Below are 18,726 nucleotides of genomic sequence, written 5' to 3'. Positions count from 1 at the left end.
AGAGAACTCCCACAACTAAAAGCAACAAAAGCAGGCCAAAACAAAGGTATAATATAACCAAATTTGCAGACTATAGTAATAAAGGAAAAAAAAATCCTGAAAGCAGTAAAACAAAAGAAACCCTTAATGTACAAAGGAAGACCTATAAGGTTATTTGGAGATTTCTCAACAGAAACTTGGCAAGCCAGAGGGAGTGTACGATATATTCAAAGTTCTGAATGGGAAAAATCTACAGCCAAAAATACTCTACCCAGCAAAGCTATCATTAAGAATAGAAGGAGAGGTAAAGAGTTTCCCAGACAAAAAAAAAAAAAAAAAAACTAAAGGAGTTTGTGATCAGTAAACCAGACCTGTAAGAAATATTAAAAAGGACTCATTGAGTTCAAAATAGAGACCAAAAGTGATAAAGACAAGAATGGATGAGACATAAACTCCAAAAACAATGACAAACCAAATCAAAAAATGGCACGAAACACAGATCTATAATAATTGCTTTGAATGTAAATGGAATAAATGTTTTGATTAAAAAAATATAGGGTGTCAGAATGGATAAAAAAATCGAAAGCCAATCTATATGTTGCCTAGCAGAGACTCATTTTATTTTATGACTTTTTAAAGATTTATTTATTTATTTATGTGTGTCTGTGTGAGAGAGAGAGAGGGAGAAATAAATGGGAGATAGCGAGAGAGCATGCAGTGGGAAAAGGCAGAGGGCAAGAAAGAAAATCTTACGCAAACTCTCCATTGAGAGCTGAGCCTGCCACAGTGCTGTCTCAGTACTCTGAGATCATGACCGGAGCTGAAATCAGGAGTCAGACACTTAGCCAACTGAGCCACCCAGGAGCCTCTGCAAGATATTCATTTTATACCTACAGACACCTGCAGATTGAAAGTGAGGGGATGGAAAAATATTTATCATGTAAATGAATAGCAAAAGAAAGCTGCAGTAGCAATATCTGTATTGGACAAACTAGACTTTTAAACAAATACTATAACAAGCGATAAAGAAGGGCATTATATAATCACAATAGGGATAATCCAACAGGAAGATCTAACAATTGTAAATATGCAGCCAACATGGGAGCACCCAAATACGTAAAAAAAGCTAATAACAAACATAAAGGAACTAATCAATAATAATACAGTAATCATAGGGCACTTTAACACACTACTTTCATCAGGGAACTGATCATGTAAACAGAGCATCAACAAGGATTCAATGACTTTGAATGACACACTGGGCTGGATGGACTTGACAAATGCATTCAAAACATTTCATTCTAAAGCAGCAGGATACACATTTTTTTCAAGTGCCCATGGGATGGACGCCACCTGATCTCATTTTAGGTCACATATTAGGCCTCAACAAGTACAAAAAGATTGAGATCATATCAGGCATCTTTTCTGAACAGACCACTATGAAACTAGAAGTCAACTATAAGAAAAAATGTGGGAAGACCACAAATGCATGGAAGTTAAACAAAATGTTACTAAACAATGAATAGGTCAACAAAGAAAGTAAAGGAAAAATCAAAAAGCACATGAATACAAATGAAAATCAAATCGCAATGGTCCAAAACATTTCAGATACAGCAAAAGTGGTGCTAAGAGGAAAGTATATAGCAATACAAGCCTACTCGAGCAGCAAGAAAAAACTCAAGTATATGACAAAACCTTACACCAAAAAGGGCTATAAAAAGTACAATGAATGAAACCTAAAGCCAGCTGAAGGAAATAAATAATAAAGAAAAGAAATATATGATACAGAAACAAACAAAACAGTAGAACATATCAATGAAACAAATCAATGCTTCTTTGAGAAAATTGATAAAGTTGGTAAACCTCTAGCCATACTGATCCGAAAGAAAAGAGAAAGGATGTAAAAAAATTTAAAAAAAAATTAGAGAGGAGAAATCACTACCTATGCCTCCGAAATACAAACAGTTATAAGAGAATATAATGCAAAACTACATACCAACAAATTGGATAACCTAGAAGAAATGGACAAATTCCTAAAAACATAAATTATAAAAACTGAAACAGGAAGAAATAGAAAACTTGAATACACTGATCATCAGCAAAGAAATTGAATTGGTAATCAGAAAACTCCCCAAAATGAAACTGCAGGACCAGATGGCTTCATAGATAAATTCTACCAAACATTTAAAGAAGAGTTAATACCTATTCTCAAACTATTCAAAAAAAGGAGAAGAAGAAGAAGAAGAAGAAGAAAAAAAAAGGAATACTTCTAAATTCATTCTATGAGGTCAGTATTACCCTGATATCAAAACCAGATAAAGAATCCATGAAAAAAGAAAACTATAGGCCAATATCTCTGATGAACACGGGTGCAAAAATTCTCAATAAAATTCTAGCAAAATTATAGCAAACTGAATCCAACAAGTTGCAGGATACAAAATCAATGTACAGAAATCTATTGCATTTCTATACACCAATAATGAAGCAATAGCAAGGGAATTTAAGGAGTCAATCCCATTTACAATTGTACCCAAAGCAATAATATACCTAGGAATAGACATAACCAAAGAGGTGAAAGATCTCTAGTCCCCAAATCATGAAATATTGATGAAAGAACCTGAAGATGGCACAAAGAAAAGATATTTCATGCTCATGGACTGCAAGAACAAATATTGTTAAAATGTCTATATTACCTGAAGCAATCTACACATTTAATGCAATCACATTCAAAATACCACTAGCATTTTTCACAGAGCTAGAAGAAACAATCCTAAAACTGTTTAGAACCACAAAGACCTCTAATAGCTAAAGCAAACTTGAAAAAGAAAAGCAGGGCTAGGAGCACCTGAGTGGCTCAGTCAGCTAAAACTTCAGCTCAGGTCATGATACAAGGGTCCTGGGATCAAGCCCCTATCAGGCTCCCTGCTCCATGGGGAGACTTCTCCCTCTGCTTGCTCTCTCTCTCTATCTCTCAGTCAAATAAATAAATGAAACCTTAAAAAAGAAAAGAAAGAAAAGAAAAAGAGAAGAAAAGAAAACAAAAGAAAAAACAAAAGAATCTGATTAATGGTTTGTATCCAAAATATATAAGGAACATATAAAACAACACACAAAAAATGAATAAACCAATTAAAAATGGGCAGAAGACACAAATAGACATTTCTCCAAAGAAGACATCCAGATGGCCAATACACACAAGAAAAGATACTCAACATCACTCATCATTAGGAAGATACAAATCAAATTACTCTGAGTATCTGTTCACACCTGTCAGAATGGCTAAAATTTAAAAAAATAATAATAATAATAAACAAACAAACAAACAAACAAGAAACAACATGTGTTGGCAAGGATGTGGAAAAGGAGAACCTTCTTTCACTGTTGGTGGGAATGCAAACTGGTGCAGCCACTGTGGAAAACAGTATGGACTTTCTTCAAAGAGTTATAAATAGAATAACCTCTGATCCAGCAACTACACACTAGGTATTTACCTCCCCCCCAAAACAAAAATACTAATTTAAAGAGATGCACATCCCCTAATGTTTGTAACAGCATTATATGCAATAGCCAAGTTATGGAAACAGCCCAAGTGTCCATCAACTGATGAATGGATAAAGAATATGTAGCATATGTATACAATGGACTATTACTCAGCCATAAAAAGGAAGAATGAAATCTTGCTGTTTGTAATGACCAGAATGGAGCTTGATAGGATTATGCTAACCAAAATAAGACCACCAGAGAAAGACAATTCTCACAAAATTTCACTCATTTGTGGAATTTAAGAAACAAAACAAATGAACAAAGTGGGGGTGGGATGAAGGAGAGAGGCAAACCAAGAAACAGACTCTTAACTATACAGAACATACTGATGGATGGGACACCTGGGTGGCTCTATCTATTAAATATCTGCCTTCAGCTCAGGTTGTGATCCCAGGGTCTTGGGATGTAGTCCCACATTGTGTGTGTGTGTGTGTGTGGGGTGGGGGGGGGGGGTCCTTGCTCAGCAGGGAGCCTGCTGCTTTTGCCTGCTCTGCCTGTTCTGCCTGCAGGATCTCCATGCTTCTGTTCTCTCTCTGACAAATAAATAAAAATAAATAATAATTAAAAAAACATATTGAGGGGCACCTCAGTGGCTCAGTGGATTAAAGTCTCTGCCTCTGGCTCTGGTGATGATCTCAGGGTCCGGGGATCAAGCCCCATATCCGGCTCTCTGCTTGGCAGGGAGCCTGCTTCCCCCTCTCTCTCCCTGCCTGCCTCTCTGCCTACTTGTGATCTCTGTCTGTCAAATAAATAAATAAAATCTTAAAAATAAAAAAAATATTGATAGTTATTGGAAGGGAAGTGGTGGGGGGATAGGTAAAAAAGGTGATGGGGATTAAGGAGTCCACTTGTCATGATGATTCCCCAGTGATGTATGGAAAGATTGAATCAGTATATCGCACTTGAAACTAATGTCGTACTGTATGTAAATTAATGTATGGAATTTCAATAAAAACAAAAGATAATTAAATGGCAATCTAATTTAGGAGAAACTGAACAATGCCAACTAAAAAATAAAGGGTAATATATCTTTTAAATGCCATCTTAAATCAAAGCAAGGTACTGTAAAAGGTAAATCAGAATCATTCAATAGAGTTGAGAATAAAAATAAGGACGTCTTTGTACCACTCTTGTAACTGATAATTGATAGGAATATCTATGATTTAACACCTTAGTTTTATATTGCAGATGATAAGTTAGAAATTAAATAGGCTAGTAAATATGAAACACTTATAATCATTTCAAAATTCTGTTTTAGTTTTTGTTTCTAATGTGATGGATTAAAAAATGGCATAAAACTGATAGATCCATTCTCATTGGAAGCTCTGTTTGAAATTCCTTTTGAGTCTAGATTTTATCTCACACTGGAAACCTCAGGGAAGTAGGTATCGAGAGTTAGGAAACCTCATTTTGGTTTCTGTTGCTTCATGATCCCTCAAGTTTCATTCAATACTATTTTCTTTTACATATACCTCTTCTAAAGAATTTTGTAGAATACACTTTAAGTAAGAAATTGTTTTCCAAATAAAAAGATATTTATTAAACACTTACTATTTGCCAGTCACTGTGCTAAAAAGGTGACATGGAATACTTTATTTATTATTTACTGTATTCCATCGTCCACCACTCCTCCGTCATGAGATCCTTAAGTAAGACTATTTTATCCATTTTATAAATGAAGATAATGAGACTGAAAAAAAAAGTCCAGGAGACTCAACTTAAATTACTTTCCCATGACTTGGGAATGTGAAGTCAAGATTCAAATTTTCTTTTTTTTAACCTGATCCTGGGTTCTTGTTTTCTTAACTACTTTAAGAATTTAGTGCATTGCATGACATTTTATGAGCAGAATGAAGGTACTTCAGACTCTTGTCATACCTAAGATCAAGCTGGTTTCCAAGATAATTGCCCAGTTCCTTAGAGCTTTTACCATTCTCGGGCTCTATTAAACATATGAATATTTAATTTTTTCTTATACATTTCACAATAAATATTAGGCTTAATAACTTTTTCTCTGAGAAGCTACTATGAAATCTATGTAGATTACACACAATGTTTATTTCACCTTATGTTTTTTTACTTTATTTAATTTTTAAATAATACTTGGCACATTCTGGTGGGGGCATTTTTATAGTTTATTTTATGTTAATGCTACTGTTGTGTAGCTTTAAAGTGTAAATCAAAGATCTTATACTAAAATAGGTCGTCCCAGACTAAATTGAATATATTCTGGAATACACTTAGATACACAAAACCAAATATGTACCTTCCGCTTTGCAATTAAATTTTATATTTTTACTTAGATTGACTTATGCCTTGTTATAATTTATGCCTTTTATGATGTTCTGAGATGCTTTTTCTGGCATACATACATTTTTACCAAATATTCTTACCTAACTGATCATTTTTAGGAATTTGATGAGTGAAAAGACCATCATATTTCCTGGGCAATAGAACCCAGTAAATATTTAGGGGTGAAGAAATCTTTGGCCTTTCTCAATTATATATTTTTATTGCATTAACACCTTGATTAGAAGGGTATGACATTGATATAATTTTTAGAAAAGACTGTAATAAGTGCTAATATGACATATTCTTCAGCTTGTACTTGTTAAACAAACATAAAACATTAAAAAGAATAATGTTCTAATTCTGAATATAAAAAATTAATTTTTCCTAACTTATCAGCAACAACTGGTAGTATTTTAAAAAAATTATTGTCATTCAACATAGTACCTTACCCTTCTTTTGATTTTGAGACAGGAAAAATGAAATAGTGAAAATATATCTAAGATAATTTAACTTTATATTTCTTCAGATTGGTGAAATTGCTGTTTAGACAATATTCATTTTACTCAAAGAAAAGTGATCTACAAAGTCATCTGGTTTCAAGTGGCATGTTGACAATGTCAAGCAATCAAATATTCTGAGATTACTTTCTTGAAAAGAGAACTTGATCACAACTGTGAGAACATTATGGTCTCTAGGGTAAGGATAGAAAAGAACTTTCCATACAGATCAATATCTAATTTATTTAGTTATTAGAAAATGCTCAGGTTTCACTTATTTATCTGAAGAAGATGAGAGGAATAGTTATTATGTAGAATTTATATATATATATAATATATATTATATTTTTGGAAAAAAATGGAAGATTAGGTGGTTCATATATATATATATATATATTTATATATAAAATATATTTTCCAAATTTTTTTTCCAATTTTTTCCAATTTTTCCAATTTTTTTCGAAAAATATAATCATAAAAAAACTGGAAAACTATATGGAAAGCATGTGGTACTTGCTTTTCTGTTATAATATTAAATTTTACTTAGAATTATTGCTAATAAACTTTTACCACTAATAACCATTAAGCACATTAGCCAATAATTGCAATAAATACCTACAAGTGCTTACATTTTTACCTATATTTAAATAATAGCTTGTTCTTTTTTTTTAAATTAACCTTATTTTTAGAACAAGGTTAGGTTGAGCAAATGAATAGAAAGTACACACTGTTTCCATATGTCTCCTGTCTCCACATTTGCACTTCAATATTTCTCATATTTTCAATCCAAGCTATAGTGATGATACATTTGTTTCAATTGATGAACCCAAATTGACACATCATTATCACCCAAATCCATAGTATGCATTTGAGTTAACTCTTGATGAGGTACTTTCTATGGGTTTTGACAACTGTGTAATGACATGTATCCAGCATTATAGTATCATACAGAGTACTTTCATTGCTTAAAATTTTTCTCTGTTCCACCTATTCATTTCTCTTACTCTACCACTGATAATCACTGATTGTTTTACTGTCACCATACAGTTGCCTTTTTCCAGAATACCATACAGTTGGAATCATGTAGTATGTAGTTTTTCAGGTTGACTTATTTCACTTAGTAATAAGCATTTAAGATTTCTCTGGATCTTCCCATGGCATGATAACTCATTTAGTTGTAACATAGAATGACATTCCACTGAATGGATGAAACACACTTTATATATCTATTCCCTGACTAAAAGACATCTTAGCTTCTTCCCAGTTTTGACAATTATGGATAAATCTGCTATAAACAGTGGTGTGCAGAGTTTTGGTTTTTTGTTTGGAACATAAATTTTCAACTCCTTTAAGTATATACCATGGAGAGAGATTGCTGGATGGTATGGGAAGAGTTTATTTATTTATTTATTTATTTATTTATTTATTTATAGATTTTTATTTATCTGAGAGAGAGGAAGAGAGAGAAAGCAGAAGCAGGGAGGGAGAGGGGAAAGTGGCAGAGGGAGAGGGAGAAGCAGGCTCTCTGCTGAGCAGGGAGCCTGATGTGGGACTCAGTCCCAGGACCCCAGGATCATGACCTGAGCTGAAGGCAGACACTTAACTAACTGAGCCACCCAGGTGCCCTGGAGTTTTTTTTGTAATTGCCAAAGCACCTTCCAAAGTGGCTGAATCATTTTTTATTCCTATCAGCAATTAATAATAGTTGCTATTGTTTCATATCTTTACCAGCATTTGGTGTTGTCAGTGTTTTGGATTTACACCATTCTAATAGGTATATAGTGGTATCAGATTGTTGTTTGAACTTGAAACTTCCTAACGGTATAAGATATTGATCTTTTTCAGATTCTTATTCCCATCTATCTGTCACCTTTGTGAAATATCTTTCCAGATTTTTGCTCATCTTTAAATAAGATTGTTCTTTTTCTTATTATAAAGTTTTAAGATTTCTTTGCATATTTTGGACAATGGTCCTGTATCAGATGTGTCTTTTGCAAATATTTTCTCTCAGTCTCATTTCTCGTTGTCTTGGCATTAACCTTCACAAAACAAACATTTTTAATTTTAATGAAGTACAGCTTATTAATTATTTCTTTCATGATTGTGCTTTTGGTATTGTATCTAAAAAGTCATCACCAAGCTCAAAGCCACCTAGAATTTCTCCTTCTCAGCTTCTAGGAATTTGTAGTTTTTCATACTATGTTTAGGTTTAATATACATTTTGAGTTATTTTTGGTGAAGTGTATAAGATCTAGATTCTTTTTTTTTTCCTTTGCATGTAGATATCCAGTTGTTCAATTGCCATCACTAAATAGGATATCCTTTCTCTATTATATTGCTATTGCTTCTTTGTAAATCTTGGTTGACAATATTTGAGTGAATGTATTCTGGGGCTCTCTATTCTGTTTCATTGATCTATTTTTCTGTGCTTTTACCACTACCATATTGTCTTGATTACTTAGTTTTAAAACAAGTCTTGAAGTTAGTAAGTGTCAGTCTTCTAAGATTGTCTGTATTTACAAAAGAACTCGCTAGTTTTCATTGAGATTACAATAAATTTATAGATCAAGTTGGAAAGAACTAACATTGACAATATTGATTCTACCTAATAACATAGGATATTTCTCCATTTAGCTTGTTTATTTATTTATCTAATAAGAGTTTTTTTTAAGTTTTCCTATTACAGATCTTGTTTATTTCAGATTTATAATTTTTTTTTCTTCATGTGCTAATGTAAATGATGTGCTTTCAATTTCAATTTCCACTATTCACTGCTGGTATATAGGAAGTTATTGACCTTGGGTATTAACTGTGTATCCTACAAACTTGATATAATAATTTCTTAGTACCAGTAGGTTTTTTGTTGAATTTTTTATGTTTTCTCTATAGACAATCATGACATCTGTGAACAAGACAGCTGTTTTCCTCTTTTCAACTCTGCATACATTTTCTTTTCTTTTCATGTCTTATTGCATTAGCTAAGGCTTTCATTACAAATTAAAAAAAAAAAAAAAGTGAATAGTGAGAGGGGACATCCCTACCTGATTCTCATCTTAGTGGGAAAGCTTTCATCTTCTTATCATTATGTATGTTAGCTGTAGATTTTTTATAGATGTACTTTATCAAGTTGAGGAAATTCCTCTCTATTCCTACTTTACTGAATGTTTTTATTATGAATGAGTTCTGAATTTTGTATTTTTTTTCTTTTTTTCTGATGGTATTGATATGATAGTGTCATTTTTTTTACCCTATTGATGTGATTGATTACTTGATTTTAAATGATAAACTAGCCTTGACAAACATTAGCAGACTTATTAATGAAGTTTTCTCTTACCTCACAGACCTACTGGCATTTGTAAAGAGAAAAAAAATAGAATCCTTATATGGTACTAAATGAATGTATTTTGTTTTGTTTTGTTTTACAAAGATAAGATTAAGAGTGATGAATAAGCTCCCACACCTCCTAAAATCAAAGCCGATCCAAAAACTTGGAAGGACAACAAAGCTTTGGTGAATGACACATTCATAATAAGCATAGGAAGAACACCACAACTCGTAACCCAGGGGACACTTTGACATGGGTAGCCTAGAATCTCAGAAGTGCATCAAGTGGAGGAGCAACCTCCTGCTAGCCATTATCAAGTTCCTTTTGGTTTTGGACCTGGTCATGACCAAGAACTTGCCCATTTTTTTTTTAAATACAAATTATATTTTTATTGGATTAAAAAGAATTTCAGGATTATTACCTTGGGTTTCTAGTGAATGTTAAGACCAGGAAATAGCAGATAGATCAGACTGAGAAAGCTTGATGACTGTGACACAAGATGACACTCTGCCCCAGCTTAATAGAGAGAAGCCATTATCTATCACTCAATTGGACCATGACCATTAAGCTAAGCATACCCCAAACCACCTTGAAACAAACAGCAAACCAACAATCCAAATCTGCCTTCTTTTATCTCCAGTGGTGTCAGTCTTAAAAATGTTGGTTCATATCAAAATGGAAGTGAAAAAATTTACAATTTATATTGTTCTGTAGAGAGTGATGTAAATTCATATAAATAAAATTTATATTTTGAGATAGACATATTTAATGTGTATATAGGATTGATTTCAAAATGGCTATGATGCATACTAAAAATTAGTGTCATGATTATCTTTTCAGCTTCTGTAATTCTAAATAAAGGGCTTTAGAGTGTTTTAAAATTTCTCTATCCACACAAAAAGTCACTATATTTTACTTAATCTAGGTTCCTACTCTTTATTATTGGTCTTGTGTGAATATTATTACTAGGAAATTTAGTAAGTAAATGTGTTACATAATGAGCAAATACTTTCAGAGTACTTGATTTGTATAAAAGAAAATATTTCTGATGTACAAAATTACTTATTTAAACAAAATATAAATGGCTCACAAATAAAAACATAATTCATTCATTAATTACCACAGTTCTATACGAGTAATGAGGTAATGTGAAAACTAACAAATAAACCTATGAAAATATATTAGCTCTCCTTAATCATCATGTAATTACAAATTTAAAAATAAAACAACTAAGCTGATATAGTTTTTATTAACAGATTACACTAAGAAAATTTTTAAAAATGAATCATTTCTCTGTGGACTAAAATGTGGGAAAAGGGCAGTCTTATGGCAGTGTAGAAAACAAACAAACAAAAAAATGGAACTGCCTTCTGGCCATGTAGCTTCTATGAATGTCCAAACTTAAAATGTGCATATTTCTCAACAGATATTCTATTTCTAGAAATTCAGCTTGAGGAGATAATTGGGCAAACACATGAAAATTTATTTATAAGAAAATATTATTGCAGGATTAGTTAAAACAGAAAAAAAAGAAATAAATAAAATAAATAAGCAAATAATAAAATAAACCATTAAAATATGTTCCTTAAAGATGATGAAATCTGGGCCCCTAGGTGGGTTAAGCCTTCGCCTTTGGCTCAGGTCATGGTCTCATGGTCCTGGGATCAAGCCCTGCATTGGGCTCTTTACTCAGAAGGGAGCCTGCTTCATCCCCACTCTCTGCTTGCCTCTCTGCCTACTTGTGATCTCTCTCTCTGTCAAATAAATAAATAAAATCTTAAAAAAAAAAAAAGATGTTGAAATCTAAGAAGACATATTTATTACTATGTGATAATGTCCCTAATCTTTTTTTAATGAAAAAAGCAGGTTATACAATTGCCTGTGTAATCAATATATGTAACAAATACAAATAAAATAGCATCTGACTGTGTTGTATAATATTTTACTGAATTTGAAATTTGTACATACATTTTTTTGATGCTTCACCTTTTATAAGCCATTTTCCCAATGAATGAAGTTCTCATTGAATTATCCTAGTGTATGTTGTGAGGGTTTCTTAAAAGAGGTAGACAGTTATTCTCCAAAATATTCAAAGCAAGCACAAGCCTGAGGGATTGCTCATTTAGAAAACAAACAAACAAACAAACAAAAAACTTATAAATTAAGACTGCATATATTGAAAACCCAGTCAATGCTTGCAAATCTGAGCCAAAGATAAAAAGTTACTATGATAGGTAGGCTAAATCTCAGGCATGATTGCAAAGTGGCCACATTGCAAATTGTCATTTTTGTGGTGAGTCTTCTGTGAAGATTGGCAGCAGGTTTAGTTACTTGTTACTAGTTACTTATACTAGTTACTTAATTGTCTCTCAAAGCAATGATGATGGATTGGAAAACGGGTTCATGAAGTTATATCCAAAACGTTTTCTGAGTGTTTTAAATTATTCTTTGTATATCAGTTTATATTTGGAATTTCATTTAAAAATACATATGTTGAATGAATACATTAAAAGTATTTTCATTGTAATCTTCTTTTATGAGATAAGCATTCAATATAAAGCTTGAAAACAAGAAAAGTCACATTTAATAAGGTTTATAAGCCAAGATGTTCACATATACTTTTCAATGTATGAAATGTGCATAAGATGTGAAAAAACTTGACTAATAAAAGATATTATTCACAATTTTAAAATAACCTGTGAAATATTCCGAAGATAAATTTGCTGTAAGACATATTAATTTTAGAGTATGTTCTACAGGGAGATCAAGGAACTCTAAGAACATACTGACATATATATGCCTTTTATCTAAAAATGTTTTGTTTTACTGACATGTTAATACATTTATATTTTTGGGATTTGGTATTCTTTAAAAATACCATTGTGAATGAGAAACATCCATAGGTATTTGAAGTTGAAATCATCCCAATTTTATTAATTTAGTATATATTTGATATTAACAAATTTAGCAAGTTTAGTATATATTTGATAAAAATATGTAACATCTAATTTGTTTCTCTTCGTGTTTATGAAAACTTGTGTTAGTGAATACTAATTTAATTGTTGCTTGTACCTTTTCATAAACGTATTAAGCTATTCCTTGTGAGTGGAAATGGAACGATATTTTTTTAAACAAGATCATTGAGTTGAGACATTTGGAATTCAAACTGTCATCCTCCTAAAATACCATTTCATATGTGTCCTTTAGAAAATTGTTTTTATCTCAAAAAAGAATGGTCCATAGATTTAAATTTGATATTGCTTTCTATGGGACTTTAAAACTATATTTATTTATACCCTCTTCAATTCCTCCCTCACTTCTTAGACACCTTAAAAAAAAAACCCTACATTATTGAAGACCATATTGCCCTAAATATCAAACTTCACTGGAAGGTCTTTACTGTGTAACTATCTTTTCGCACCATCCACTGTATATTTAATCCTGATAATTAGATTTTTTCGATCTAACAATCTAATAAATTTGATTGTGAAAATAACCAATCTGGTACTATTTTTTCTTAATAATTCTACATTATGTGACATTCTTTTCTCCATTTTTAAAAATTTCTCCCTGTATAATTTTATGTAATATGTTCAGAGTATAAAATAAAGCCGGTTTCAGCTGTTTCTAGAACCATTTACCCCAAAATATTGAAGTTTACATACTTAACTTATATTCACAGTCTCTTTTAAAATATCTGGGAAATGGAAATAAAAATAATATTTCTCACATGGGGGTTTCTGTTATGATTAAGCAATAAAATGTATGAAAATTCCTTGGACAGGGATTGACACAGGGTAAACATTTTCTATGCTATTAGCTATTGGCTATGTTGCTATGTTGCTTCTCCTCACATCACTGTAGTTAGCTCTTTGTCTCCTGGATAGCTTCTTTCCTTCCTAGTGTTTCTATTTTAAAGCCATCTTACAAAGTTTATTATCTAGTCTATTTTCTTTTTTATGGGCTATCTTGCTTGAAGATTCAAATATTAACATTTGTAATAGCAAATATATACTTCTGTCTTTGGCTTGTCATTGACAGTATCAAAAAATCTCTCTCTCTCTCTTTTTTAAAGATTTTATTTACTTATTTGAGAGAGTGGGAGAGAGCACAAGCAGAGGAAAGGGGCAGAGGGAGAAGGAGGGGGAGAAGCAGACTCCCCACTGATCAGGGATTCCTAGGTAGGGCTCCACCCCAGGGCCTTGGAAACATGACCTGAGTTGACGACAGACTGAGCCACCCAGGAGCCACAGTATCTAAAAATGCCCATTGTCCTTAAAGCATTTCCACTTTAGAAAAACTAAATTTTCCTCAGACAGACTCTCTGGCTTAGATTCACACAACTTCCCAATGATTAGATTCACACAACTTCCATATGCATTGTTCAATGGGAAATGGAAAGAAGTAGATAAACCCAGTGCTGTGATGATTTACTGATTTGTGAAAAAAATATTTTGGAGAATTTTAGTCATCTGAAAAGAGTCAATTAATACCTAAACTATAATCATGTAACTGCAAAATAATTGTACATTTTCATATTTAGATTAGATTAAGTTAATCTTAATTTAAAGAATTATAGAGCATACATAATCACTGATCACATTTCTTTTTTTTAAATTTTTTTAATTTTACTGATCACATTTCTAATTACCATGTTAAATTAAGAATAAGATCATAGCATTTAATAAAAATAAATAACGATATATGAAAACATGGGCTACCAATAAAGAAAACTTTAAACTTTACTTTCATTAATTGATTACCTACTCTTAATATTAGTGGGCATGTGACTCTTTAAAAGATAGAGCTCAGGGATACCTGGGTGGCTCAGTGGGTTAAGCCTCTGCCTTCAGCTCAGGTCATGATCTCGGGGTCTTTGATGGAGCCAGGCATCTGGCTCTCTGCTCAGCAGGGAGCCTGCTTCCCCCTCTCTCTTTGCCTGCTGCTCTGTCTACTTGTGATCTCTCTCTCTCTGTTAAATAAATAAATAAAATCTTTTAAATATAGAGCTCAAAGAGATAACACTATATAAAATGTGTGGTTCTCATTCAGTGAAATTTTCTTTAGACATACCTGGACCAGAGCTTGCAAAAAGATTGCATACCTTGAAAAAAACAGAAAAAAATAAAATACATACTGCTTGAATTACATTAAATTTTTAAACTAAGAAAGTCAGATATTTTCAGTAACAACTTTCCTAACACCTCTGATATAGTGCAGAGAGCACTTTTTCAAAACTCCTTAGTGTATCAAATAAAATAGTATATGTCAAAATACTTTGAAAACCATAGCACAGTGTCAAATATTTTTGAGTGCAGCAATGATGCCTTAAGACCAGATACATGAGAAATGGAAATACACTTTGCATCCTACTTTCACTTAAAAATCTCTAAATAAATGATAAATGACATATTATTTGACATACTTTTCAGAATGAGACAACATATTTAAAAATCATATTTTCCTAGTGGAAAATGCATTATGAGCTTTGGAAACATAATATGAAAGATGCAGACAGAATTGTATACACCAGGATAAGTAGAGGGTTATCATGATGGTGGGAGAATTAGACATGCAATGTAACCACTTTCATGCAGATCTGTATCTAAGATACCACAATATCTCTTGTTTCTTCTGTGTGTGTGTATGTATACATGGATTTTGTACAGGTAAATATATGAAAGACTACTTGCCTTTCTGCTGCAAAAGAGAATCCCTAGGGTACTAACACAATTGATAAACGTATTCTTTTTGTAAGGGTGGAGGTTAAGGTGGTGAAACACACAGACCCCCATAAACAGCGATAGTGGTACTATCATATCAGTAATTACAGAAAACAAGGTGATTGGCAGTTTCAAAATAAAGGTCCTCTATTTTTCACTTGAGAAAAGAGAAAATGTATCTTTTCTAGCATTAAGCCTGCTGTAAAGGTGGAAACAAGAACCATTAAGCCTTTATCAACTGCATATTTTCAAGTTAATGTGGTAGACAAAAATGGATTTAGCTCATTTTGGAGTTTTTCATTCATGTTGCCACAGAAACTGAATGAGAGGCACATTTAAAATGTGACACTTTTATTTTCTATTCTTTTCTTCTTTCTTTCTCTCTCTCATTTTTTTGGTCTGTTAGCTCCCACTTGACAAGATTTATAATAATTTTGTTTTTATATTTCAGAAGGCAAAATATGAGGGGTGTGTAGGATAAAAATTTAAGATTGTGTATGACCCTTTTTTTCACTTTTGATTTTGCCAAAATCATTGAAAAGGGTTTTTGGTCCAGAAATCCGAATTATTCTTATAGAAAGAGTCTTAAGCCTAGTATGGAGGACTTACAAGAAATACAAGGCATTAACCCAAACTCAAGAACTTTCTAGTGTCATCAAAGGAACAACACCCATATAAATAAAATATAAATAATATCCAGAGATATTTTTGATTTTGTGACCACTAACGTTTAAATATGCCCAGCCACTTCTTTCACATAAAACAGTAAAATTATTAAGAACATCAAGATTTGGGTTTCAATTCCAGTTATGATATTTAAGCAGGTTTTGTAACCTATCTGAGTTTTTATTGCGTTGTTCACGATTTGGACACATTAACAGAACACCTTATGCTCTTTTTTGAAATACAACACTTTAAAAGAATATATAAGCTAAATATACAGGATACAAAAATATGTGAATACTAATGTGCCCAACAGTTCAATGAAATATTGCTTGTATTTTGAAAGGCCTATTTGCCATTGCCCACCAGATGTCTTTCCCTTGGTCATTCTTTCTTTTTAATAAAAAATGATAGTTAATTAATTAAATTTTATTCATTATTCTTTTTATCTTGTATTTTATTGCCTTTATAAAAGTAATATCATATAGTATAAACTTGCAGCCTCCAATGTATACTTTATATCTATCTGTGTTGATAATGTAGTTTGTTTGTTTTTTTTACTTGGATTTTTGCTGTAAGCATATTAAAAATTCAGATAACCTTTCTCCACTTCATGGACATTTAGATCGTTTTTATCCTCAGCATAGTGAAAATAATGCTTCTATACATGTCCATGTATATACTCATGTGCAAAATCTATTCATTTTCATGCCTCTCTCATAATTTAAAGAGACACCTTGATTACAACTTTCTTTATCAAAATTCAGTTCTCTCTTTTTTTACAAAAAAAAACCTATTTTATATTCTGATTCTGCTTATTGCAATATTCATTGATTATATATTTGAATACACATGTCTGATAATATAATTCATTGATTATATTAACTCTTACTCATGACTTTTTCATCTATGAAGAACTTAGTTTTTTTAATTTTTTTTTAAGATTTTATTTATTTATTTGACAGACAGAGATCACAAGTAGGCACAGAAGCAGGCAGAGAGAGAGGAGGAAGCCAGCTCCTGCTGAGCAGAGAGCCTGATGCAGGGCTCGATCCCAGGACCCTGGGATCATGACGTGAGCCGAAGGCAGAGCCTTTAACCCACTGAGCCACCTGGGTGCCCCTTTTTAAATTGTTTTGAACTGTTTTTAAAGTATATACTTATGAAAATATTTTGCATTTGTTTTAACAAAACCTCAGGTATGGCATTAGTAGGCAGAAGTATTTTATACTAAATTTTAACCTTTTCAAAGATTACATAAAAATTTAACACAAGCTATTGCAAAAAAAAAATACAGGAAAGTGGAAATTCTCCCAGTCTATTTTTTGATGTTAGGAAAACCCCGATATAAAATAAGGGGAAAAGGTATTAATAAAGAAAGGAAACTAAAACCCAGTTTAATTTCACTCATGACAGAGCCATAACCAGTCTCCACAAAATATTAGCAATCCAATTAAGCAATATGAAATAAAGAGAATACATTATGATGAATTAGGTTTTATCCCCAAAACACAAGGTAGGTGATTTTCAACAACTCACTACATAATGAGTTCCTCATATATTTTATTAAATTTAAGAAGCTTGGGGGTGCCTGATTGGCTCAATCTGTTAAGCCTTCAGTTCAGGTAATGATCCTGGAGTTTTGGGATCAAGCTCCATATCAGGCTCCCTGCTCTGTGGGGATTCTGCTTCTCCCTCTGTACCTCATCCTGCTCCCACTCTCTGTCACTCTTTCTGTCTCTTAAATGAATAAAAAAGTTTTTTAAAAATAATTTTAACGTAAAATGGTCCATACTATATATGAAGCCCGAGAGCAGTCAAAACCAACTTAATGTGACACTAATTAAAAAGTTATGGGATAAAAACAAAACAGACTAAATAGCATGAAGGAACTTCCATATTTTATGTGGTGAGATATGGATATAGAAAAGTGTCAACACTCACCAAGCAAAACACCAGATTTTTTTGTTGTGTTCTCCATCAATTATACTTCAGTGAAGAAGTATTTGGAAAATAGTGTCATAATGATAAATAAATACGTAAAAGCTGCAGTACCACTGGTCTGAAATTGTGCTTTGGAAATCACTTGAGACAGAGCATGAAAAGCAGGCAAAAAAGCCTACTGTGCTTGCAAATTCTCCTAAGAGACTTGAATTTAATCCTGTAAACTTGAGAAGCAATTTAAGGATGCTCTGTAAAGAAGTGATCTGATGGGTTTTACCTCTTAAAACGATCACTTGGGCATAGGACACAGTAGGAATGAAAAGATGCTGGACATTAATTAATACTATCGGTTGGTTACTGTGGTAAGAAATAATGAGGATTTGAAGTTGAGAAGCAGCAGTGGTGATGTAAAATAAATGGGGATATTTAGAAGTCAGGAAAAATGAAAATTCATGTGACATGTTTGGAGGCTGTCAAAGCTACTTTTTGGATTTCTGAACTTAGAAGAAGTTTCTCCAAACTTGAGATAGGACTGGAAACATAAGAAAAAGGACTTCTTTGGAGGAGATAAATTGCTTAACATGGGCATGTTGAAATTGTTTTGCATGTAGACCATGTAAGTACAAATAGTCTAGCAAATGATGATTAAGTGAATTTTGACCTTAGGATAGAAGTTTTTATTCAAATTATGCAATTCAGAATTCTAAACACATAGGTGGTATGTAAAACTATGGATTTCTAAGGGCTATAAGTACTGTTT

This window comes from Lontra canadensis, unplaced genomic scaffold (assembly GCF_010015895.1).
Source record: "Lontra canadensis isolate GAN:19392208 unplaced genomic scaffold, GSC_riverotter_1.0 scaffold70, whole genome shotgun sequence".
In the NCBI taxonomy this organism is placed as follows: domain Eukaryota; kingdom Metazoa; phylum Chordata; class Mammalia; order Carnivora; family Mustelidae; genus Lontra; species Lontra canadensis.
Note: the sequence above shows the minus strand (reverse complement) of the source record.